This window comes from Zea mays, chromosome 4 (genome assembly GCF_902167145.1).
Source record: "Zea mays cultivar B73 chromosome 4, Zm-B73-REFERENCE-NAM-5.0, whole genome shotgun sequence".
NCBI lineage: Eukaryota > Viridiplantae > Streptophyta > Magnoliopsida > Poales > Poaceae > Zea > Zea mays.
In genome coordinates, this window is record NC_050099.1 from 86,959,949 (window position 1) to 86,986,542 (window position 26,594).

Consider the following 26,594-nt stretch of genomic DNA (forward strand, 5'->3'; position numbering starts at 1 on the left):
AATCAGGGGTCTCATCATCACATCGATCTTTGTTCCAGGATGATCCGGACCAGGTATTATAAGACACAAGAAAATAAATTCATATTTCATGCAAAGAGCTGGTGGAAGGTTGTATGGAACAGCAAAGACGGGCCAACATGAGTACGATGTTGCAGTTAGATTGAATGGTGAGAAACCATCTGTTGCCAAACCGAAGCGGACATTCCGCACTTCATCAGCAAAGCTGGAATCAAAAGCATCTAGTGCCTTCCATGCATCTGTATCAGCTGGGTGCACCATGACATTTGGATTCTCACGTACCCCTTCTTTGTGCCACCTCATGTGTCTGGCTGTATTCTTGGAGATGAACAAACGTTTCAACCGAGGTATGAGAGGCATGTAACGAAGCTGCTTACGTGCAATCTTCGTAGTCACGGTCAAACCATCGTCGTTTTCAACCTCAACGAATCTACGCTCACCACATACAGTACACTTCTTCTCACCTGCGGTCTCCTTCCAGAAAAGCATACAATTATTTTCACAGACATCAATTTTTTCGTAGTCCATACCGAGGCCAGATAACAGCTTTTTAGACTGATACATGTCCTTTGGCATCTTGTGATTCTCCGGAAGTACATCACTGATCAAGTTCAAAAGTTCCTTGTAACAGTTGTTTGAGAATGCAAACTTAGACTTAATAGCCATAAGTCGAGTCACAAATACAAGGACGGTCACTTTTGTGTGCTCATGCAACGGCTCTTCGGCAGCTTTAAGGAGCTCGAAGAACTTCTGAACCTCAGGTGTAGCTGGATCCTCAAACTCGATGGGTTGACCGGGGTTCTCCGAATCGACGGTTAGAAACTCATGGCGTACATCGTCAAGCATCTCTTCCATCCTATCGTAGTCCTCCTCTTCATGTGACTGAACTTCCGATACAATACGAGGAGGTGGGTCCTCACCGTGGTGCACCCACACCTCATAGCCTGGCATATAACCGTTCTTGCAAATATGTATCGACATAGTCCTCCTATCAAGGAAATTAATGTTCCGACACTTGCTACAAGGGCACCTAACATCGGTTCCAGTCTCTGACCGAGCAAAAGCATGGTCGAGAAAAGCATCAGTCTTGGCCACCCACTCACTTGATAGAGCACCTCTTTTCTTCCAACCTTCATACATCCATCGACGATTCTCCTCCATACTAGATACAAGACGTTAACTTAATTAGATAAGTAATGCACGGGCCATCCGTTTTTACGAAGAAATCACGCCCCTACATCTGTAGGAAAGGATAGGTCCTAAACCCACCCAGGAGTGACCGACGAGGCCGTGTTTATGACAAGACATGTGGTCGTGCGAAATTTCGGCAGCATAACCCCGTTGTTCTCCAATCGCACGCCTAAAAATGGTGCAATTGGAGAACAGAGAGGTTATGCTGCCGAAACTAAGCAGGAGCACATGCCTTTGTCATAAACACGGACTCTGTCGGTCATCCCGAGGCTGTCCAATAAAGGGACAATTCTGGCCCAACATACCTCACATGCGTCGCTTGTAAGGTGTGTTGGGCCGAAACGGGTGACGCCTAGGTTTAGTTAACTTAATTAGTTATGATTACTAATTAACCACACTAATACAATAGTCACTAATTAACCAAACTAATACAATAGCACTACAAAAAATCATTTCACGGGACAATAAATCAAATAAAACAACCTTATTTCCGAGGGCTTAATAATTACCCTCGGAAATTAAAAGTTTAAATTATATAGCCACTAATAAATAAATTAAAACAAGCTAATTTAATTGCATAATTAAATTAAGCCGTCGGACATAACAAAACTAAACATTGCTAGCAAACAATATATGCATATACAAAATTATACTAAACATTATAAAATTCCTTACTTTGCCGGACGATTAGCGGACGCCGGCGGGGTCGGGGCGGGCGCCGGTGGCGTCGGGGACGGGGGCAGAGGCTCCGGCGGCCGTGGGCAGCGTCGGGGCGGCTCCGGTGTCGCTTGGGCGGCGGTGGAGTTGCCGGTCGACGTGGACAGAGGATTGGGTGCGGGCTGGGCGTCGGAACGGGGCTGGAGGTCCCCGGGAGAGGCTTGGGCGGTGCTGGTCGACGGTGGCGGCTCCTCGGCGATGGTGGCGGCGGCGTGGGCTAGGCGGCGACGGCGGCGGCTACGCATGCGAGCGGGAGAGACAGAGGGAAATGAAACCGACGCGGGCGCGGGGGTCGGTTAAAATCCATTAGTTCCGATGGCCACCTAGGAAACCGTCGGACATAAGCTTATGTCCGACGGCTGTCCGACAAGCCGTCGGACATAAGCTTATGTCCGACGGTCCGCCTCCCAGCCCTCGGATATTCCCCCTTATATCCGACGGCTGCTAGCGGCCGTCGAACATAAGCTTATGTCCGACGGTCTCCTAGGCAGCCGTCGGACATAAGGGAGCCGTCGGACTTGTATCGTTTTACTGTAGTGACTCCTATGGCGCGCGCCCCTGGTTCCTGCCTCAGCTCGCCGCGTTCCTGCTCGGCGTCCATTTCCCTGTGCTTTGTGCGCGCCGTCCCTGCTCGCCATGGCCATCACGCCATGTTTCTCTCTCCCCTGCGCTCAGCTCGCCGAGCTCTCCCTCTCCCTGGTTCCGCGCGAGTGCGTCCCTGGCTCGGACCCAACTCGGCGCCCTCCCATCTCCCTTCGTCTCTCTCTTCTTGAACTCCCTGTGCGCACACTCGGTCTCCAGCTCCGGCACCGAGCTCCGCCCCGCGCGTGCAGCCGTCGTTCTCCCTCAGCTCGCCGACGAAGCTCCGTTTTCCTGCTCGGTTCCCTGCTCTCATCTCCCTGGCTGCATCGCTGGCCCCTCGTACCCAGCCATCGTTTGCCGCTGAACCACTGTAGGATTAATTTTCAGCTTCCCTCGCGCGGCTCTCTAGAGATAAGCTCCTCACCGGCTATCGCTCCCAATCTTCAGTTCGCCGACTGACCATCGTGTTCCTTGTTTTCTCTCGTCAGTCGATCTTGCCGCGACTTAGTTCGTCCGTCGTGCTGGTCGCTGTCCCACCGTTGCGTCGTTCGTCGTCAACCTCGCTTGGCCCTATATCGTTAGGCTAGTCGACCATAGTCGCTGCCGCACGCGCTTGTCCCTTATGCCCATCGTGCGGTATTTGGGTCTCGCCGATTGGCCGCTCTTGCCCGCCGTTAATTCCGCTTCGCAGCTCACCTGCTGTTGTGGTGCTGCTATCCCACGACACTCGTGTCGGTGCATTGTCACCTTGCCGGGAGTTGTCGCCCCTAGTTCGCTTTGGTCCAAATCGCCACCGCGGATGCTTGGGTCTCTGGTCGCGCGTCTTTCTATCTCGCGCTCATCTCGTCTGATGCCTGAGCAACACCATGGTCGTCCTTCCTCGCGGTGTTGTTATTTACCCTGCTATTGTAATCGTGCCTCATGCGCTGCTCGTCTGAAATACCCAAGCCAAGTGAACATCCTGCGCGACTCAAGTTCAGTTCGTCCAAATTATTCAGTCGAGGAGAGATTCCTAGAGTTATGGATTGAAGAGAAAAGTGGAGCTCCGTTCTATACTCGCCAGCTGTTTGATCGAAGACCTCAATCGAAGACTTTCGTCGTTCTCGCAAATATTGAATCGAGTTGATAATGGTGAGCCAAATCACTATTTTTACTATTGATTTTATGATCGTGAAATAAGACGCTTAGCTTGCATATGAAGTTTAAGTTAGAAATACCAGTGATGCGAGGTGTGCTTCGAGGAGTTTAGTTGTCGAGTATATTCAAACTAGTTCTATTTTACACAATATAGTATTTCGGTGACGCGTAGGTTAAATTTAGTATTTTATGCAATTATCTATAAATATGTCGATGCTAGTTGTGTTCAGTGCGCGTAAGATAAAGTCGATGTCCTGCGCTAGTAGTTAGTATCATCTATGTTTGTGATCGATAATGTTGGGGTAAGATATGATCGACGATTTTCTTATCTAGTGATTGGTGTGATATTGTATTGTATAAAATATGCTTGTAAAATATATGTAGTGATATGATTCTATTAATAAATCATAAAAGAAAGAAGAGCGTGAATATATATATATATATATATATATATATATATATATATATATATATATATATATATATATATATATATATATTATTGTTTTGTGATATATGAGATACCTTTGAATAGGCTAGAAAAACATAATTATTATAATCAGTTGTACATCGCTAGCTAGTATTTGCTTAATGTTCTGTTATAAGTGTTTCATTCTCTTCGGTGTAGATATCTATCTTATACTCTTTATACTCGTGCTCATACATGTGCATCGTGCATCTCATGAGGTATGATAAATAATCGCGTGATGCGGAAGACGACCCAAGTCGACCCAAGCGCGGGCTACTCCGCATGGTGGTGCTGATAGATGAACCTGCCTCAACAAATGCCAAGACAAAAGGATGGTCGTCAAGTGATCACGACCTAACAAACACTAACGTAGTGTTTATTGCAGGTAAGCTCCGGTGCATGCAACCCCTTCCTTGTGTTTTTAAATAATTTTTACACACTTTAAGTCTAGCGAAATGTGCATTAGGTTTATAGGAGTTGCTTGGAAACCCTTTGATGCATTGCCTACCTTAAAATCCATCCCTTTATAGATACTTCTGATGAAGTATCAAAATATGATTTACAAAAATGCTTAGCCTAGCCTAGAGGTAAATCTTGCGGATAGAGGTTGTCCTTTGCGTTAATGCCTAGCTCAGGGGTTATCCTGAGGAAGGATGGCTTCTGCCTACAAGAATATTTTCATTAGGAGCAGTGGTGGGATCTTACTGCAAAGTTCCCTATAATGCTCTTTTCATCCTAAGGAACACAAACAATCCTAAGGGTGGAAGTACTTAAATCGAGACTTGGGCTAGGAACAGGTGGGTGGAAGTACATTCTCTGATTAAGGATTATAGAGAATGTAGGCCTGCTGACCGAGGACCTTTTAACTAGTCACATGCCTCATCATGGGTAAGCTTTACCTCGGGTAGACTAATACCAGAATAAGATAACACACAATGGGAGTGGAGAGATGGCGAGAGTAGTGTGTACCCTCCGTGGCAAGAGGCTGGACGGTGGTGTATCTGTGCTCTCGGTTGGCGTGAACCTGATCTGGTCTTAAGAACCCCGGCGGCGAGTTGACATATGCAAGGGTTAAGTGCTACATATGTCGTGTGATTGGAGATCCCTAGCTGGGTATTAATCGATTCAGGATCGCCGTTACTTCTCGGATATAAAGACTTGGTCACTGACTTGCAATCTAAGTCATGGATGGAATCATAATGAGGAAAAATCATGTTGTATGGATTAATGTGATGATGAAATTAGACTATATGCAAACAAGGTCTATTAATACTTAATCTAGCATTAAAATGTTGAAAGTAAGGATCCACTCATAGTAAGCTTTTCTGCAAACAGAGTCCTTGATTCTTGATAAGCCTTTCCTTGAATCCTTTTAAAACCAGCATACCCTTGAGAGTATTTTCTTTAGTCGGGTAAGTCTTGCTGAGTACTTTCGTACTTAGGGTTTTACCCATTGTTGCTGCAGGTTACGAGTCACTTGATTGTGATTGGTGTTAAGCGCCGGTGGGCATGACCTTCTATAAGTCTAAGTACTTCTTCTATACTTCTTATTAAGGATGGTCACTTAAGCTAGCATATATTTCAAACTTATAAACAATTTATAACAATTCAAAGTTATTTCTTTGAATCACTTTTGTAATCACTCCGACCATGTACATTGTAAAACTTGATGTAACATGTAAAATTTGGTAATAAGATTTTCGCTGCAAAATTGCTGGTGTGTGATTTGTGTTTACTTAATCCCGCAGTTCTGGTTGTAAGTGGGTTATCTGAGGTCCTTGGGGCAATCGAACAGATCCTGTTAAGTTATCTGGTGCACATTCATAGTCGTCTGAGGTCTTTGAGACAAGGGCAGGTGCATGTGGGCCCAATAACTTGGGAGGTTCTGCCACACCGTGCCCGGCTATCACTTCATCAAGCGTCTCGACTTCGCCTTCAATGTGTTCGAAGGTGTTTGGAATATCTTCAGCTGAGGGGGTAAACTCTTCGGAGCTGGCTCCAACCAAGTTGAAGACCCTTTTCAATCGTTGTATGCAGCAGTCGCCAAAGTTCAAACATATGTTCTGAAGCTCTTTTAAAGTTTGTTGCAGTTATGTATTTTTGTCAGCTTCAGCTTCGTATTTTGTCTGCAGATCTTTTCTCTCTTGTTTGAAGCTCTCTGATTTTTGGAGAAGTTCCTCGTTTAATCTAGCGTTTTCGGCTTGGGCTTCTGCTAGTGAACCCTCCATTGCCTGAAGCAGGAAATCTTTCTTCTTAAGAGAATCTTCGTAGTCTTTAATTTTGTTTTCTAAACCCTCGATTATAATTTTGTTCTTTTTGTCTTCGAGGTCTTGCTGCACTCTCAGCGCCTTGCTTAGCAACATACTCTGTAGAAATAAACCTTCATCAGAAAACTTTGCTTCATCACAAAAATAAAAAGAAAATTTTGCTTCATCTTAAAAAAGAATTTTACCTTGAAGTTGGAATAAAACAAACTGCCGACGATATGTTGTCGCCTATAGCCGCTAATATCAGCTTCGAGCTTCGGGAAGCCAACACTCTTCGATAGAGTGCCGATTATCTTCGCCCCGGTGCGGTCGCGAATGCATCCTAAGGCCCCTTCATCGATCCCACCAAAGAGCATGGCTTCTAGCTAGTAGCCACAGGATATACCATACTCCTGTAGCTCCTTCTTTTCGGCCTTGGATAATTCTTGCCCGACCAGGTTCCGAAGGTCGAAGTCTTTTTCCTCCGAAGCATCATCGACAATCTTCTTTCCTTTGTCAGGCACTGTGGCCATGACCTCCTCTGCAGCCGCAGCTATCTCTTCCGCAGCCATATCCAAGAGCAGTTTATCAACTTTAGAAAGTGTACTCTCAAGGTTGGCGGCTTTGGCAGCAACTGCAGTTTCGGCAGAGACATTTGCTTTGGCAGTGGCCTCGGCGCTTGCAATAGGTGTTAGTTTAGATGCCGAGGCTGATGGTGGTGTCTGTTCAATGGCTTGCATTATGGTAACGATTCTTCGCTTTTTCTGCCCATCTGCCTTCTTTGTAGCCGAAGGCTCGTCCTTCTTCTGTAAAAGCTTTGTCAGTTTCGGTCCCAGAGGACTTAGCAGCTTGATAGGTAGAGATTCAGTCATTACCTTTAAAATTTCTGCCACTTTGGTAGTAGGAGGTGTTGAAGGAGTCTCCTCTTCTACCTCAGTCACCTTCGGCTCTAGAATTTCAGCCTTTCTTTTCTTCGAAGCTGCCACCTTCGGCTCAGGAGTGGATTTTCTCTTTTTTGAAACCTTCTCATCCTCCTTCATCATTCTGGCAGCTTGTTTGTTCAGAATGCTGACAATTCTTTTCCCTTTTACCCCTTCAACACCCTTGCTAAGCCGCTCATAATTAGGGTATTCAAATTTCAGAGCATCCATCACCCGGTTTAACCTTCGTTTTGGCCGGGTGCCGAAGGCTGCTGTCATCAATTGGTCTTCTTTCTTGGTATAGTATCCCAATATTTCATTAGACATAGTTTCAATCATTTCTAGCCATTCTTGGCAAGGGTTCTTGAACTGTTTTTCAAATTTGAAACAATAAGATAATCGAACAAGTTCATGTTTCTTCTTTGTTTCCTTCATCTTCGGCATCCCCCAGCCGCGTGACGTTGGATACGTCCGGTTGGCCAGGTATTCCTGCACCAAGTCCCTAGTGCTGATTTGCTCAGCCACCACCCTGAATTCTACTTCGGCCAGCTGGCATGGCGACCCTAGTTGCATGTTACATAGGGGCCTGGTCATTCCAAAGTTTAAGGACAGCGGGCACATGACCATCGTTATCAGTTTCCCCATCTTCTTCTCATCAGCCTTAATATAAAACCATTCACCTTTCCAGCCGGTTGGCCATTTTGTGCGATAACTGAGAACTGGAGCCTTCATATCCTTGCGATACGCAAAATTGTAGCAACCAAAATTTTCATGAAGACCGTCTGCCCTGGCCTTTGTCTGGTAGTGCAACTAGTGCACTCGACAGAATGCTTCGGCATCTAGGCTCATCCCTTAGCTTCGGAGGGCCCAGATGAAGACGCTAAGCCTAACAATGGCGTTAGGGGTCAGCTGATGAAGATATATTTTGAAATTTTTCAAGACCTCCCCTATCATCTCGTTCAGAGGAAATCGCAATCCTGCTATGAAGAAGCTCTATATAACAAAGAGGGACAGAAGCCACTAAACTAGGGTCGTGCACGAGATTTTTGTGGTTCTGGACGAATGTTTATATATATATATATATATATGTATGTATATACATAGGGAGGAGGTAATGGAAGCCCTGGGCTTCCATTAGTATGGGAAGCCCCAGTCAGGTATATCCACGCACGCCCGAACGTGTGCTAGTTCTGGCTCGGACGGATTCTAGCGTAAAACGTGAACTAAAACAGCGTAAATGAGTACGAAATTTAGCGTAAATCCTATATCTGTTTTGTAACAGCAAATGGGGCCCAATATTACGGCGTGAAAATCGCGTGCCGCCGATCGTGCACGGGTTCTGGCTCGAATGATTGCAGAGTAAAACGTGAGCTAAAACAGCGTAAATGAGTACGAAATTTAGCGTAAATCCTAAATCTGTTTTGTAACAGCAAACGGGGCCCAAAATTACGGCGTGAAAATCGTGTGCAGCCGATCGTGCGCGGGTTCTGGCTCGAATGTTTTCAGCGTAAAACGTGAGCTAAAACAATGTAAATGAGTACGAAATTTAGCGAAAACACACACACAATCTCACTTCGCAAGAAATTGCTATAAAACACATTGAAAAGTGTCATAAATTTGGTGTAAAATGCAGTAAGACTGTTTTTAATGGAAGCATAAAACACAAGATGTGTCGTAAAATTTAGTTTGAAAATGCATAAATCGCGATGGTCTCAGAGGGCACTTGTTTTGTTCACAGTATATCAAAATATAAATTACAACGATATTTGCCAATATTGTTGCAATCATACACGATTTTTTTGACATGACAAAAAATGAGGAGCTAGCCCTGTCTTCGGTACTTTAGACACTTGGAACCATTAGCCTTTAGCTAGGTCGTGGTCCGAAATGGAAGCATCGCTACTCGGCTCTTGTCAAAACAGGTCTGTGTAAGCCTGTATAAAGCATAAAGACACGTCAGAACAAGCATAAGTATATCAAACAGAAACCTAAATGATTCACCAGTTAAAAGACATGGATTGAGAGGAATGATATAATATAAGAGTAGAGTTATGCATTCACTTAGATCATGCTGCTCTCCTACAACGTGTCACATCATTTATTCATTTTCAGATTCTAGTACCTCCCATCATTTATTCTTATTCCTTCGTTACTTATGGTGAGAGTGTTTATCAACCAAAGGTTGGAGCCTAGACTGCAATAAAAAACTGTTTATGTGCAAACCTCTTGCAGAAACCAGAGCACAAACTACAATTTTTTATTTAGAATTTGCATAGATGACATACAATATATGTCAGTAAACAGGTAGATTGAGCATCTGTGCAAGAAAGAGAGAATATATTTTGTGGTCTAGCGGATTTTATTGTTTATCCCATGTGTTTTTATAGAAATTGTAATTCCAGGAATTCGTTGACTATTTAAAAGTTGTAAGCCAGCACGACTGTTGATAACTGATACAAGGTGCTAAAATCATCAACATAAGTATATCTTTGGCAGCGAAATTCTTATATAATGCAAACCATTACGCAATATGTTATATAATGCATGATGAGCAACGAAGAAGGCTATTCCATCTAGAACACAAGCTTCAATTGCTTGTAGATAGATGATGCCAACAACATAAATCATATCTAACAAGTGTTTGTTAACCAACAAAGTTGCATATCACCCATTCGCAGGTATCGGTTCTCAATCAAAATCAAATCAAATTTCTTACACAACATAATCTAAAGGACCTCATCCCACAACACCATCCAGCACCCACAAAACCCCCATACCCATTCAACAAAGAATTAGAATTAACAAATTTACCACTTCGGATAGCAAGAAAAATCTCAGCGCACATTCTTAGTTAGTTCTTACTGTTGTTAATAAGGGCCATCAGGCGGAGGTAATGCTCAATTGATCATAAAGCAACACACTATACAAACCGGAAGGATCCAAGACGAGCAGTCTGTGTACGTTGCTTGCCTTAGCAAACCAGCGGACAAACCTTGCCAACAAAAAGTGTAGGAAACATCAAGATATATTTAATCCAAAATACCAATAATTGCAAATGCCATATGAACACTATTATGCAGGCTTAATGTCCTGAAATGTGAAAGATAAGAGTAAAATCACCATATCTAAGAAGAAAAAAAGGCATTCACAAACCTTGTAGAATGAACAGACACCCTAATTTGCATCATGTTCCTGAACTGACCAGCAGAGCCCTCACCCCATCTGGGTCATCACCTGGAACCAACACAATAATAAGAATTGTTCAGTTATGGCATAAGGTGCATCTGGAATGATATCATCTAACCATTTCATAGCACGAACCATTATCATTCTATATTATCAGAACAAAAAAATCATCATATTTTATACTCCCTAGCATAAAGAAGCAGAGACAAAAATCTTTGTACAACCATGTCACACGTGAAGGAATACCACAATATAAAAGTTGATATGAAATTAAGAAAAATGATCATTTAAGAATTATTCGCATAAATATGCAGAAAGTGTAAAAACATATAACAAGCCTCCTTCATGATAGCGACAACATAAACACTAGTGCTATTACCCTTAAAGCCTTAACAACATTAGCAAGCACATAATTTAAATAGATTTGCATAGTAGAATAGAATCATACTGTTGTATTTCGACTCATGGCCAACCACATTGTCGTGCTCATCCACAAAAATGCATTTGTGAAAAAATCAAGCAAGAATTGTCGTGAAGAATTATCAGTGAATGACTTGAATATGATAAAACGATCATGTACAATATCACAAGAAAAATGGAAGGAATTGATCCACAAATACTACAAGTTTCTCTTTAATCCATGTTCAGCCACACGAATTTCCAATCTCCACTCAAAACTGTGTACTATAATAATTTGCTAAAAGTGCACTTTGTAAGCATAATATTGCCCTGACTTTCGAACACCATCCAAGATTTACAAAAATAAAATTTGCATAAATTATACACTAAAATACTTAATTGATTCATAAAGAATTACTCATCTATCATCATCAATTATACAGACAGTACATCCATATCCAAATCATTCTTTTTTCAATTACATACTGAACTTGAATTTCGGATGCAAAAACAACTTAGTTACAGTACATAACTCCTTACTCATGTTCAGATGGTAGTATAACTTTGGCACCTTGTTGAGGCAAAAGATACAATAAAAATAAGAAATAGATTCGAGTAATTCTAGTGGATTCATATTTCTTGGCTTAACTAGTAATCACAATTTCAGAGAACACATATAGCACATATTCTAAAGCAGACAAGAAGTAGCGTAGGCCACATGGCAATCCAAAACTAACGCAACACCGTGCAAGCCAAGCCAAATTCACCGTGGCACTGCGTGGCATGAGAGATGGATGGTTCGTGGTAGTGACTTACGCGAATGGGAGGTCAGGCGCGGATCAGAGGCTGGGGCAAGATCTACCCCAATGGGACCAATGGGAAGGGGTCAGGAGAAGGAAGATAAGATAAAGCATGTTACGTACATTCTGAGGCGTGGATAGAGTGCGTAGAGGTGTTGTTAAGGAGAGCGAAGGAAACATGGAGGACATGCATCGGGCGACGGGCGCAGAACCGACGGGCGAGGCAGAAGTACTTCAGGCGCCGCCGCCACCATCTTCTGCCATGTGTCGTCAGCTCAGCTATGAAGAAGTGAGCAACTAGCGCACGTAGACGATGGTGTGGCAGGGGTGGGGGCGCTTGGAGATGGCAATTGTGGGAGCACGCAGAGGCGAGAGCGACGAGGAAATCAATTAGGGTTGCTAGATGTTCGGGCGAGTGGTTAGGTTTGGGGCATGCGGTGGGGTCTGCCCAGGAAGCAGACACGGTTGATCGACTGGTGGGCCATGGTGTGCGGACGGGGGGGGGGGGGGGGGGGGGGGCGGAAACGTGGGCGTGGAGCCATGGACCATACGTCGCGCTGAGTTGTGTTAGTTTGCGTAAAACGGGAATGTAACCATCATAAACGTAAATGGTCTGACGATTGTTTGGGTGGTCCCGTTTAACTACGCTTGACTCACCTGGTCGTCTGATCGTGTGGGTGGTTGGGGCTTTCTCTACCTACACAAACCCCAAGGCTCTAAATACATAAACTATATATATATATGCTGATGGTAATGGGAGCCCTGGCTTCCGATAGGTGCAGGGGAGCCCCGGCCAGGTTATGTAAACGAGCCGGATCGGAATGGGCCGAGCCGAACACTCGAATGGTTGGATGCTTTTATGCATGTATAAATGTTGGATAAATATTGCGTAACAGAGCGTGGGCCGTCATTCTGAACGTGGCCCGGTGACGTGTCACCCGCATATCATGGAATTGGCTCGAAAAAGTGTTTACGATAGCATACGACCTAAGTCGAACTTGCATAAATTGCTGTTATGCCCACGATCAGCGCACCCACGATCCTATAATGTAGTAGATACACACGCAAACACGCCATGAATAGCGCCCCCACGATGATGGATATGTGCATGGGAAAAGGAAAGAATCCAACGTTTCTAGAAAAGTTAGACAACAAGAATTGTGCGTTAGGGTGCGACTGGCAGAAGGAAGTAACCGGAGCTAGAAAATGGCGGCGCCATGGGGTAAAGAGCCCATCAGAGAGTACACAACGCCGGCAAGTGTTCATCGATCAAATCCATGCTTGGAGATCGTATCAATGGTGCAAGAAGATCAACAAGGAGGAAACCAGTTTGGCTCGTATGTAGATGCACATGGGCAAACAGAAACTACCGGAGGGGCAATTACTCCACCAGCAGCATTGAGGACGCCGGGGGTTGATGATCACAGCACACCAGATGCGTCGAGGATGGCCATAAATCAAGGAGGACAGAAGCTGACTACTATGCAAACTATTGGTGAGCATGAACAGGACACACCAGTGATTCTGCAGAGACATGTAAATACTTTATAACTATTTTGGATTTTCATTAATGTAGATTAGATTGTATACGATAGAAAAATTGAATTGAGGGTAATATCACCACACTCCTAATCCATTTGTTTCATAAATCTTAAAAAAGATGTATATAATACAACAAAAACTTGCCTCGGATTGGCGATCGAGCTGAGGTACAACTGAATAGCATGTCTCGGTCGAGCTTCGAAACTAAAAAAAATGTAAGTGAAAATTGAACTGGACCATGAGTTTGTATTGCAAACAATGGTACTCAAAACTAAGCACATATATTTGACATAAATTTGTCATAAAATACACTTGTTTAAATATGAATAACTTACTTCACAATATCCGAAAGGTTCAACCCCATGGCGTGTCTTCCTCTTGTCAGCTTTAGTCAATGCTTTTATGATATTCTTATCAAAGAATTTTATGCGAGGTGTACTAAATTTATTTTGAGGGGCAGTGGCTGCATGCAGGTGATCCAGGTAATACAACTACAGAACAAATTTCAATGTGCAAGGGCTATGTAAGTAAACATAACAAACATCATAAAATATGATATATCATGCCCCACAAAAAAACAATGAGCTAGCTAAAAAAATTGCAATATATGTACATAAGACAAACTCTATACTTACAAGGACAACAATTGAGCATCCGTATATCGTCATGGAGACGTTTGTGGTGCTTCGGTTATGCCACTTCTTTGCCGCCTCACAAAGGTCATTAAATATAAGCTGGCACCAATCAGTCTCGTGGAAACGGTGCATTTCTTCTGTCAGGAGCACTTCATGGTTTTTATGCCCCAGCTAGCAGTTGGAAACAACAGGCGATTGAATAAGATAAGGAAGAAACATCTGATTATAAGGTCATCATCCTCCCCTTTCCTTAAATGATCATGTAGCAATGTCACATTGAACTCGTCTTTAGCCAAACCAAGCTCTGACCTCAAGTTACTTGCTGCAACTGCTTCATCAATCCCCAATGGTTTTCCACAGCCATGATTTGGTACACCAAGGATAAGATGCACAATGTCCTTTGTGATTTTTAATTCCTTACCTGGACCAGGACGAACTGTCATGTCCTTGTGGTCAAGCTTATCCATCAACCAGCGAAGGTGGGATCTACTACACATCGTATCTACTATCATATCAAGAATGTTAGAGAACCCTTTATGTCTTATGGCCTGACGTTGTCTGTCATTCAATATCTGAATGTTTGCAATTACATCTTGTGGGTTGCACCTGACATTGAGCCTCTCTTATAAAATATAGAACCAAAAACAATTGTGTTATTTTAAAAAAATATCCAGAATCTTAAGAATATGATATTGTTTGTTGAGTATGCATAAAACTAACCTGTCAGGGAAGATCCTCCGCTTTTATCCTCTTTGTCACAACCTTTCTGAGAACTCTTGTATGGCTTCCAGAAACATTACGCTTCTTAACAGCTGGCATAAAGTCATCGTCATCAGAATCCAGTTCTACTGTTTCATTGATCAAAGTTTGACTGTCAACATTTGAACGATTTCCCACAATTTGACTTGGATTGGACTGTTCTGCGCACGAAATGTCAACGCTGGAACACCCCTGGCTTGACTGAATTATTATACGTTTGGGATTATTCGGAGGACGATCCACGTGCTTCATGTTTTTAGTCAAATCTGCATGCATAATACACAAAACTATAAACATAAATCTATTGGATATGCGGATGTATTGATTGTGAGGTATGATTGAATAAATTCAGTTCATGCATTCTTAAATTAACCTAAATGTTTTCAATAGCAAGCATAAAGCAATCTGGAATTTTTGCATAATACTTATAATAGTGGTAATAAACCTCATTAAACATTTCATCTAGTTACACTTGCATACTTAGTCTGTCCTGTTTTATAATCATAAAAATCTGAATATGTTTGAATAAAAAAAACATGCTGTAAACAGTAATGTATTAAATATAAACTAATGGAATAAATATATGTATGCATATCACTAATCATATCAAAATTTTGAATAAATCATATACTCTACCAAAAACAACTAATTGACTGCTCCTTTACCAAAAACACTTGCATACATATTCTGTCCTGTTGTATAATCATAAAAATCTGAATATGTTTTGAATAAAACTAAACTTGCTGTAAACAGTAATGTATTAACTACAAACTAATGGAATAAATAAATGTATGCATATCACTAAACCTATATGAAATTTTGAATAAATCATATACTCTACCAAAAACAACTACTTGACTGCTCCTTTACCACTCGAACATCATCTATGTAAAAAAACTATAACTGAGATGCATAAAAATGTATTATAATTTGCATAACCATATATGTAAATGTGCGTAATTGTATTAATACAACTGCATAAATATTTGTAACCGGCCGTAATCCTTAGAATGCAGTATGAACAAAAAAGCAGCACATGTGTACATCAGGTGGTCGATTTACCTTTTTAGGGTTTGCTACCTTTGTTCACGGTCGACGACGATCCCGGGTAATGCGGCTCGCTAGGGTTTGGAAGAACCTCGCGGAGGTTGGTTGGGGGAGGGCGATGATGAAGCCACCGTAGATGGTTGGGGGAGGGCTACCATCCAACTGGTGCTGGAGCGGCACCCGTTGACAGCGGGTTGGACCAGGCTTCTGCCGCAGAAATGTGGAACGATGTCGGAGAATGGGGAAGTAGTCGCGTCGGCGGAGAAAATGGGGTTTTCTCCGGTCTGGAGTCCCATCTCCTGTTGCAGCAGCGGCGATAGTGGACCGCGGATTGGGGTCAACAAGGGGGCGCCGCTCTACTGCCGATTCCGACTGGATCGATAGCGAGCGACGGATGGTGCGGAGTCGTCAGGGAGGGCGGAGTCGGCGGAAAGGGTTGGGGTTTTGCGGTGGTGAGGCGGTTATGGAAACTGAGACCGGGAGAAGAAAGAGGAGCTAATGACGGCTGCACGTTATTATATATGGTATGTGAAAAGTCTGGTCGGATGTCAGTCCACGTGCGTTCAGATTTGGCTAGGGCTTCCTGTAGCTAAATAGAACCCAGGGCTCGATATACTATATATATATATATATATATATATAAGCTTTCTTCCGGAAATTAGAAAGCACTGGACTTTCATAGAATACAGGAAGCCCCAGTCAACCATGCACCACCGTAGCCTGGCCGCTAGGCCATCTCTCGTATGCGTTCATTTCTTGCATGCGCGCAGTTTGTTTCCAGTTGTACATGCAGGAAATTAGAAAATGTATCCGTTAACTACTTCATGCATGGAAACAAAAAAAATTAGCTTTGAATGCTTTATTCCATTCATAAATATAGAATCTCTATAAAGAGTCATATAGCTAGATTCGTTAGAAACATTTTATGAAATATACTACTACTAACTATGCTACACATTGTAGTTATTTATGCAATACGATACGCTGCGTAAAAAATCAGTTTACTGCTGCATATGTGCATAAATTTAGGATGACAATAATATGCGTTCAGAGGAAAATGGATTGACATGCATGGAAAAAATCTGATTTTAATGTTTTATTTCGTCCATAAAATAGGATCTTCACACCAGCAATGCAGCAAGGCTCATTGGAACCAGTTTATGATATATACTGATACTAGTTATGCTACACTATGTAGATAATTATGCAATATGGTACACCATGTAAAAAATATGTTTCCTGTTGTATGCACACAAATTTAGGATGACAATAATGTGCGTTGAAAGAAAATGGATTGACATGCATGGAAACAAAAGATCTGATTTAAATGCTTTATTTTGTTCATAAAAGTAGGATCTTAACAACAGCCATGCAGGTAGAATCGTTGGAAATAGTTTATGACATATACTGATACTAATTATGCTACACGGTTTAGATATTTATGCACTGTGGTACAAATTTAGGATGACAAGAATGTGAGTTAAAAGGAAATTGATTGACATGCATGGAAACAAAAAATCTAATTTTAATACTTAATTTCTCCACAAATATAGGATCTCTTAAAGAGCCATGCATCTGGGCTAGTTAGAACCAGTTTATGATATACACTGAAACTAATTATGCTACACGTCGAAGGTATTTATGCACTGCGGTATACTGTGTATAAAATATGTTTCTGTCGGGTACCATAATTAGGGGTACCCCCAACACTCCTAAACTCGGCTGGTAATCACCATCAGCGCAAACTGCAGAGGCTGATGGGCGCAATTCAGGTCAAGGCTTCGTCTACTCAAGGGACACAATCTCGCCTTGCCCGAGCCCAGCCTCGGGCGGGAACAGTAGTCCCAGACGGATTCACGCCTCGCCCGAGGGCCTCCTCAAGCAACGGGCGCTCCCTCGACTCGCCCGAGGCCCAGCTCGGGCAGGCTTCACGGTGAAGCAACCTTGGCCAGATCGCCTCGCCAACCGACCGTATCGCAGGAGCATTCAATGCGAGGATTGCCTGACACCTTATCCTGACGTGCGGTCCTCAATCAACAGGGCCGAAGTCACCGCAGTCACTTTGCCCTTCCACTGACCGACCTGACAGGAAAGCAGCGCCACCTGCCCCGCTACGACTGTTGTGCCACCCGCCAGGGCGAGATTGACAGCAGCTGAGTCTAGCCTCAGGCGCCACAGGAAGCTCCGCCTCGCCCGACCTTAGGCCTCGGCCTCAGGAGAAGTCTCCGCCTCGGCCGACCCTAGGGCTCGGCCCCCGCCTCGGCCTCGGAAGATGGACTCCGCCTCGTCCAACCCTAGGGCCCGGCCTCAACCTCGACCTCGGGAGGAATCGCGTCCTCGCCCGACCCCGGCCTCGGCCTCAGGAGGAGTCTCCGCCTCGCCCGACCTTGGGCTCAGACCGACCACGCCGCAGGGAGTACATCATTACCCTACCCCTAGCAAGCTCAGGCTACGGGGGAACAAGACCGGTGTCCCCTCCAGGCTCGCCCCGGTAACAAGTAATGATGGATCCCCGCGTGCGTCTATGACGATGGTGGCTCTCAGCCCCTTACAAAAGCAAGGAGACGTCAGCAAGGTCCCGACAGCCCCGACAGTTGTGCTTCTACAGGGCTCAAACGCTCCTCCGACGGCCACGATACCATGTACACAGGGCCCTAGCACCTCTCCGACAGCCACGTTGGTATGTACATAGGGCTTCGGCTCGTCTCTGCCGGACACGTTAGCATAACTGCTACACCCCCATTGCACACCTGGACCCTCTCCTTGCAACTATAAAAGGAAGGGCCAGGGCCCTCATACGGGAGGGTGGTCGCGCGGGACTCTCTCTCTCTTCCCCGCGAACGCTTGTAACCCCTACTGCAAGCGCACCCACTCTGGCGCAGGATAACACGAAGCCGCGGTTTTCCCCCTTTGTGTTCCGTCTCGCGCCAACCCATCTAGGTTGGGGCACACGGCGATAATTTACTCGTCGGTCCAGGGACCCCCCAGGGTCGAAACGCCGACAGTTGGCACGCCAGGTAGGGGCCTGCTGCGTGTTGACGAACAACTTCCCGTCAAGTTCCATATGGGTAGTCTCCAGCAACCTCTTCAACCCGGACACTGCTCCGTTTCGGGAGTCTCGAGTTCATGTCCCTCGACGGCAGCTATGACATGGTACTCCTTCCCCCGCAGCGCGACAGCAACAACGACGGCCATCAGCCCGCCCGGCAGCGGCGGACTCGGCGACGTCTTCCATCCATCGCGGAAGAGCAACATCCGGGTTTGTCCCGTCGCCTTCCTCGCCGTAGGAGGAGGAGGCGGGGCAACCGTGGCCAAGCAGGAGGCGGCACCCTGTCGGCTGTCAAGCGAGTCGACGACACCTGCACCCCAGTGGGGGACATGTCGGGCGTTGACCTCGCGCCTGAGACGACGACGAGCGTCGTTTTCCCGCAACACGCCAACCCCAAGCGAACAGATGACGCCAGCGCGCTCGCGAAGGGCTTGCTGGCGTTAGCCTCGTACCGGTGATAACGGTGCAGTCCGTCACCGACGCGACTTCGTCACCATCCATCGATCGAGAGGTACCATCCGTTTTCCACCCTGTGCCTTTTAGATTCAGCTTCGATCCACCAAGCGATCCCGCTTCGGTCAGCGCTTTCATAAAGGCATATCCTAACCTTTCGGGGTACCATATGTGGTCGACCTGGGACCGACTGACCGACGTCTCGACCTACGGGCCCCCGGGCTCCGAGGAAGACGACGAGCCCGACTCTGGTTGGGATTTCTCCAGGCTCGGTAATCCTAGCGCCATGCGAGACTTCATGACCGCATGTGACTACTGCCTCTCCAATTGCTCTGATGATGGCCACAGCCTTGACGACGAAGGTTGTGGCCCAAGTCACGAATGTTTCCACGTTGATCTAGGGGGTCACGACGAAGGCAACCACCTTGGTATGCCGGAGGACGATGATCCCCCTAGGCCTGCGCCTCGCGTTGACATCCTACGGGAGCTAGCTGTGGTCCCAGTCCCTGCGGGGGGTCAGGACACACAGCTCGAGCAAATCCGCGAGATGCACGCCAAGCTCGACGAGGAAGCAGGACAACTTGTGCAGCTCCGGCAAAACATCAAGCAGGAGTGGGCAGACCGAGCACTAGCTGGAGAAGCGTGTCGTCAGGCCTAGGACGTCCAGCGCCGTATCAATGACGATGCCAAGGCAAGGCTGCCCCCGGCTTCCATTGGGGTCGGCCAGAACCTGGCTGCAGTGACAATACTACTCCGAGCGATGCCGGAGCCATCCACCACCGAGGGGCGGCGTATCCAGGGAGAGCTCAAGAATCTCCTGGAGGATGCCGCGGTCCGACGGGCCGAGAGCTCTGCCTCCCGAAGGCAAGGGTACCCCCCGGAGCATCGCACCGCGACTTCCCGATTCATGCGGGAAGCCTCGGTCCACACCGGGCGTAACGCCTGCGGCCCCGGGTTGCCTCGGCAACGAGCACCGCCGCCACGACCGTCGAGCCCGCCTCAACGAAAAGGTGCGCCGAGGCTACCACCCCAGGCGTGGGGGACACTACGATAGTGGGGAGGATCGGAGCCCCTCACCCGAACCACCTGGTCTGCAAGCCTTCAGCCGGGCCATACGACGGGCGCCGTTCCCGACCCGGTTCCAAGCCCCAACTACCATCACCAAGTACTCGGGGGAAACAAGGCCGAAACTGTGGCTTGCGGACTACCGACTAGCCTGCCAGCTAGGTGGAACGGATGATGACAACCTCATCATCCGCAACCTCCCCCTGTTCCTCTCCGACGCCGCCCGAGCCTGGCTGGAGCATCTGCCTCCTGCGCAGATCTCCAACTGGGACGATTTGGTCAAAGCCTTCGCTGGAAACTTCCAGGGCACATACGTGTGCCCTGGGAACTCCTGGGATCTCCGAAGCTACCGCCAGCAGCCAGGGGAATCCCTGCGGGACTACATCCGGCGGTTTTCAAAGCAGCGCACCGAGCTGCCCAACATCACCGACTCGGATGTCATTGGCGCGTTCCTCGCCGGCACCACTTGCCACGACCTAGTGAGCAAGCTGGGTCGCAAGACTCCCACCAGGGCGAGCGAGTTGATGGACATCGCCACCAAGTTCGCCTCTGGTCAGGAGGCGGTCGAGGCCATATTCCGGAAGGACAAGCAACCTTAGGGACGCTAGCAGGTAGACGTCCCCGAGGCGTCCGCCTAGCGCGGCGTGAAGAAGAAAGGCAAGAAGAGCTCGCAAGCGAAACACGACGCCGCCGACGCAGATCTTGTCGCTGCCGCCGAGCACAGGAACCTTCGGAAGCCTCTCGGAGGGGCCAACCTGTTCGACAAGATGCTCAAGGAGTCATGCCCCTATCATCAGGGTCCTGTCAAGCACACCCTTGAGGAATGCGTCATGCTTCGGCGCTACTTCCATAAAGCTAGGCCCCCGGCGGAAGGTGGCAGAGGCCATGACAATGACAAGAAGGAGAGCAACAAGGCAGAGGAGTTCCCCGAGGTCCACGACTACTTCATGATCTATGGTGGGCAAGTGGCGAACGCCTCGGCTCGGCACCGCAAGCAGGAGCGCCGAGAGGTCTACTCGGTGAAGGTGGTGGCGCCAGTCTACCTAGACTGGTCCGACAAGCCCATCACCTTCGACCAAGGCGACCACCTCGACCACGTGCCAAGCCCAGGAAAGTACCCGCTCGTTGTCGACCCCATCATCGGCAACGTCAGGCTCACCAAGGTCCTCATGGACGGAGGCAGCAGCCTCAACATCATCTACGCCGAGACCCTCGGTCTCTTGTAGATCGATCTATCCACAATCCGGGCCGGTGCGGCGCCCTTTCACGGGATCATCCCCAGGAAGCGCGTCCGGCCCCTTGGACAACTCGATATGCCCATCTGCTTCGGGACTCCCTCCAACTTCCGAAAGGAAACCCTCACGTTCGAGGTGGTCGGGTTCCGAGGAACCTACCACGCGGTGTTGGGGAGACCGTGCTACGCCAAGTTCATGGCCGTCCCCAACTATACCTACCTCAAGCTCAAGATGTCGGGCCCCAACGGGGTCATCACCGTCGGATCCACATACCGACACGCGTACGAATGCGACGTGGAGTGTGTGGAGTACGCTGAGGCTCTCGCCGAGTCCGAGGCCCTCATCGCCGACCTGGAGTGCCTCTCCAAGGAGGTGCCAGATGCAAAGCGCCACGCCGGCAACTTCGAGCCAGCAGAGGCGGTTAAGTCCGTTCCTCTCGACCCCAGCAATGACGCCTCCAAGCAAGTCCGGATCGGCTCTGAGCTTGACCCCGAATAGGAAGCAGTGCTCGCCGACTTTCTCCACGCGAACGCCGAGGTTTTTGCGTGGAGTCGTTCGGACATGCCTGGCATACCGAGGGATGTCGCCGAGCACTCGCTGGATATCCGAGCTGGAGCCCGACCTGTGAAGCAGCCTCTGCGCCGTTTCGACGAAGAAAAGCGCTGAGCCATAGGCGAGGAGATCCACAAGCTGATGGCTGCGGGGTTCATCAAAGAGGTATTCCATCCCGAGTGGTTAGCCAACCCTATGCTTGTGAAAAAGAAAGGTGGGAAATGGAGGATGTGTGTAGACTACACTGGTCTAAACAAAGCATGTCCGAAGGTTCCCTACCCTCTGCCTCGCATCGATCAAATCGTGGATTCCACTGCTGGGTGCGAAACTCTGTCATTCCTCGACGCCTACTCAGGGTATCACCAAATCAAGATGAAAGAGTCCGACCAGCTCGCGACTTCTTTCATCACACCTTTTGGCATGTACTGCTATATTACTATGCCATTTGGTTTGAGGAATGCAGGTGTGACATACCAAAGGTGCATGAACCACGTGTTCGGAGAGCACATCGACCGAACGGTCGAGGCCTACGTCGATGACATCATGGTCAAGACGAGAAAAGCCTCCGACCTCCTCTCTAACCTGGAAACGACATTCAAGTGTCTGAGGGCGAAGGGCATGAAACTCAACCCCAATAAATGTGTTTTTGGAGTCCCCCGAGGCATGCTCCTGGGGTTCATCGTCTCCGAGCGGGGCATCGAGGCCAACCCGGAGAAAATCACGGCCATCACCAACATGGGGCCTATCAAAGACTTGAAAGGAGTACAAAGGGTCATGGGATGCCTTGCGGCTCTGAGCCGCTTCATCTCGCGCCTCGGCGAAAGAGGCCTACCCTTGTATCGCCTCTTAAGGAAGACCGAGCGCTTCTCTTGGACCCCCGAGGCCGAGGAAGCCCTCAGAAACCTAAAGGCACTCCTTACAAGTACGCCCATCTTGGTGCCCCCCTCTGCAGGAGAAGCCCTCTTGATCTACTTAGCTGCAACCACTCAGGTGGTCAGCGCCGCGATCGTAGTCGAGAGACGAGAAGAAGGGCATGCACTGCTCGTCCAGAGGCCGGTCTACTTCATCAGCGAAGTGCTATCCGAGACCAAGATCCGCTACCCGCAAATTCAGAAGCTACTGTACGCAGTAATTCTGACGCGGCGAAAGTTGCGACACTACTTCGAGTCTCATCCGGTGACTGTGGTGTCATCCTTCCCCTTGGGAGAGATCATCCAGTGCCGAGAGGCCTCGGGTAGGATAGCAAAGTGGGCGGTGGAGATCATGGGTGAGACAATCTCGTTCGCACCTCGGAAGGCCATCAAGTCCCAAGTCTTGGCAGACTTCGTGGCTGAATGGGTCGACACCCAGCTACCAACAGCTCCGATCCAACCGGAACTCTGGACCATGTACTTCGATGGGTCGCTGATGAAAACAGGAGCAGGTGCGGGCCTGCTCTTCTTCCCATCCCTCGGGAAGCACCTCCGCTACGTGCTGCGCCTCCATTTCCTGGCGTCAAACAACGTGGCCGAGTACGAGGCTCTGGTTAACGGGTTGCACATCGCCATCGAGCTAGGGGTTCAGCGCCTCGACGCTCGAGGTGACTCGCAGCTCGTCATCGACCAAGTCATGAAGAACTCTAACTACCGCGATCGAAAGATGGAGGCCTACTGCGACGAGGTTCGGCGCCTGGAAGACAAGTTCTACGGACTCGAGCTCAACCACGTCGCCCGACGGTACAACGAGACTACGGATGAGCTGGCTAAGATAGCCTCGGGGCGGACAACGGTTCCCCCGGATGTCTTCTCCAGAGACATACATCAACCCTCCGTCAAGACCGACGACACGCCCGAGCTCGAGGAAGCCTCGGCCCAGCCCGAGGAGGCCTCGGCCTAGCCCGAGGCACCCTCGGCCGCCGAGGGTGAGGCACTGCGTATCGAGGGAGAGCGGGATGGGGTCACGCCTAATCGAAACTGGCAGACCCCGTACCTGCAATATCTCCACCGAGAAGAGCTCCCCCTCGACAAAGCCAAAGCTCGGCGACTGGCGCGACGTGCCAAGTCGTTCGTCTTACTGGGCGATGAAAAGGAGCTCTACCACCGCAGCCCCTCAGGCATTCTCCAACGATGCATATCCATCACCAAAGGGCAGGAGCTATTTCAAGAGATACACTCGGGGGCTTACGGTCACCACACAGCACCTCGAGCCCTCGTTGGGAACGCCTTCCGACAAGGCTTCTACTGGCCCACCACGGTGGCCGACGCCACTAGGATTGTACGCTCCTGCCAGGGGTGTCAATTCTACGTGAGACAGACGCACCTGCCCGCTCAGGCCCTGCAGACAATACCCATCACTTGGCCATTTGCTGTGTGGGGTCTGGACCTCATCGATCCCTTGCAGAAGGCACCCGGGGGCTTCTCACACCTGCTGGTCGCCATCGACAAATTCTCCAAGTGGATCGAGGTCCGACCCCTAACCAGCATCAGGTCCAAGCAGGCGGTGGCGTTCTTCACCAACATCATCCATCGCTTCGGGGTCTCGAACTCCATCATCACCGACAATGGCACCTAGTTCACTAGCAAGAAGTTCCTGGACTTCTGCGAGGACCACCACATCCGGGTGGACTAGGCCGCCGTGGCTCACCCCATGACAAATGGGCAGGTGGAGCGTGCCAACGACATGATTCCGTAGGGACTTAAGCCGAGGATCTACAACGACCTCAACAAGTTCGGCAGGCGGTGGATGAAGGAACTACCCTCGGTGGTCTGGAGTCTGAGGACGACGCCAAGCCAAGCCACGGGTTTCTCACCGTTTTTTCTAGTCTATGGGGCCGAGACTATCTTGCCCATAGACTTAGAATACGGTTCCCCGAGGACAAGGGCGTACGACGACCAAAGCAACCATACCAGCCAAGAAAGACTCGCTGGACCAGCTGGAAGAAGCTCGGGACGTGGCCTTGCTACACTCGACGCGATATCAGCAGTCTCTACGATGCTACCACGCCCGAGGGGTTCGGCCCCGAGACCTCCAAGTGGGAGACTTGGTGCTTCGGCTGCGGCAAGACGCCCGAGGGCGCCACAAGCTTACTCCTCCCTGGGAGGGGCCCTTCATCATCGCCAAGAGTTTGAAGCCCAGAACATACAAGCTGGCCAACAATCAAGGCGAGGTCTACAGCAACGCTTGGAACATCTGACAGCTACGTTGCATTTACCCTTAAGATGTTTTCAAGTCATTCATATACCTCGTTTTCTATACATACACAAATAAAGTCTAACCGTCAAGGAAGGGTCAGCCTTGCCTCGGCAAAGCCCGACCCTCCCTTGGGGGCTAGAAGGGGGCGACCCCCTCTGCGTCAAAATTTTCCTCGGAAAGAGTCTTTCTGCCAGAACATCTTTCGCGCTTTTCGACTGCTTCGATAGCGGGATCCTAAAAATGACGGAGTACACGTAAGCGGCAAGGCCGACCGAGCCGAGGAACTCCTACGCCTTCGGGATACGGATGCCTCACTCATCGCCTTCCGCGATAAGTAACTCACGCTTGGATAAGCAATTCTGCTGACCGAACAAGTCTTAACGCTCGAAAAATTTTCTGCCAGAACGGTTTTCGTGCTTTCTCGACTATATCGATAACAGAATCCTACGAACGAGTAAGAGTACACGTAAGCGGCGAGGTCGACCGAGCCGAGGGACTCCTACGCCTCCGGGATACGGATACCTCACTCGTCACCTTCCGTGAAAAGTAACTTTCGCTCGAATAAACGATTCTGTTACCGACAAACAAGTCCTGATACTCGAAACAAGAGGAAAGGAAACGCAGCTTTGCAACACGACAATAATATGTTCGGGCCTCGGCGGCCACGAAAAACATACGCACACTACAGACAAACTCTCCCTGCAGGTTCGGACCTCAATAGAGGGAGCAGCAGTACCCTCGGCGTCGTCCCCACCTTCGGAGGAATCTGGCCCGGCCTCGGACGGCGACGCGGGCGAAAGGATCTCCACCTCGAAGGAGGAGGCCAGCACCAAGCTCGGGCCATCATAGCCAAGGTCTTCGTAAGGGTCCCGGCCCGGGCAAACGCCTCGACCGACCGCTCCGTAGCCTCAGCCAGCTGTCCCCCGAGGACATCAGCCCGGCTCACGGCCTCGGCAGCGCGACTCCAGGGTCGGTCCCGCTAGTGGACAACCTGGCCAAGCTCCAGCTGTCGTTGCTGCACCTCCTCGGCCAGGGAGGCCATGTGCTCCCAGGCCAACAAAGCTTCTTCTCGAGCCGACTCCGCCTTTGTCCACGCTTACACCGCTGCCTCCAGCTCCGGCTCATCGTAGAGCAGCCGAGGGTTCTTTAACTAAGCAAGAGAAGCCTTAGGTGGCAGGGCCGACCGAGCCGAGGGACTTCTACGCCTCCGGGATACGGATACCTCACTCGTCACCTTCCGCACAGGGCAACTCACACTTGGTTAAGCGGTTCAGCTAGCCGACAGGCGAGTCCTAGTGCTCGAAATGAGGAAGAAACACGGTATTGCACTCAAATACCTAGATGTTCAGGCCTCGACAGCCACAATGAACAAACACCGGCACTCAAGGTGCCATTACAAACGGAGCTCCGGTTCCAGTCCC

The 26,594-nt window shown here is 48.4% G+C and overlaps 1 pseudogene; it reads right to left on the reverse strand.

Moving 5' to 3' along the window:
* Positions 1 to 1,896: 1,896 nt before the first annotated feature.
* Positions 1,897 to 26,594, reverse strand: part of LOC103655385 (probable protein phosphatase 2C 48) — a 32,207-nt pseudogene continuing 7,509 nt past the window's right edge.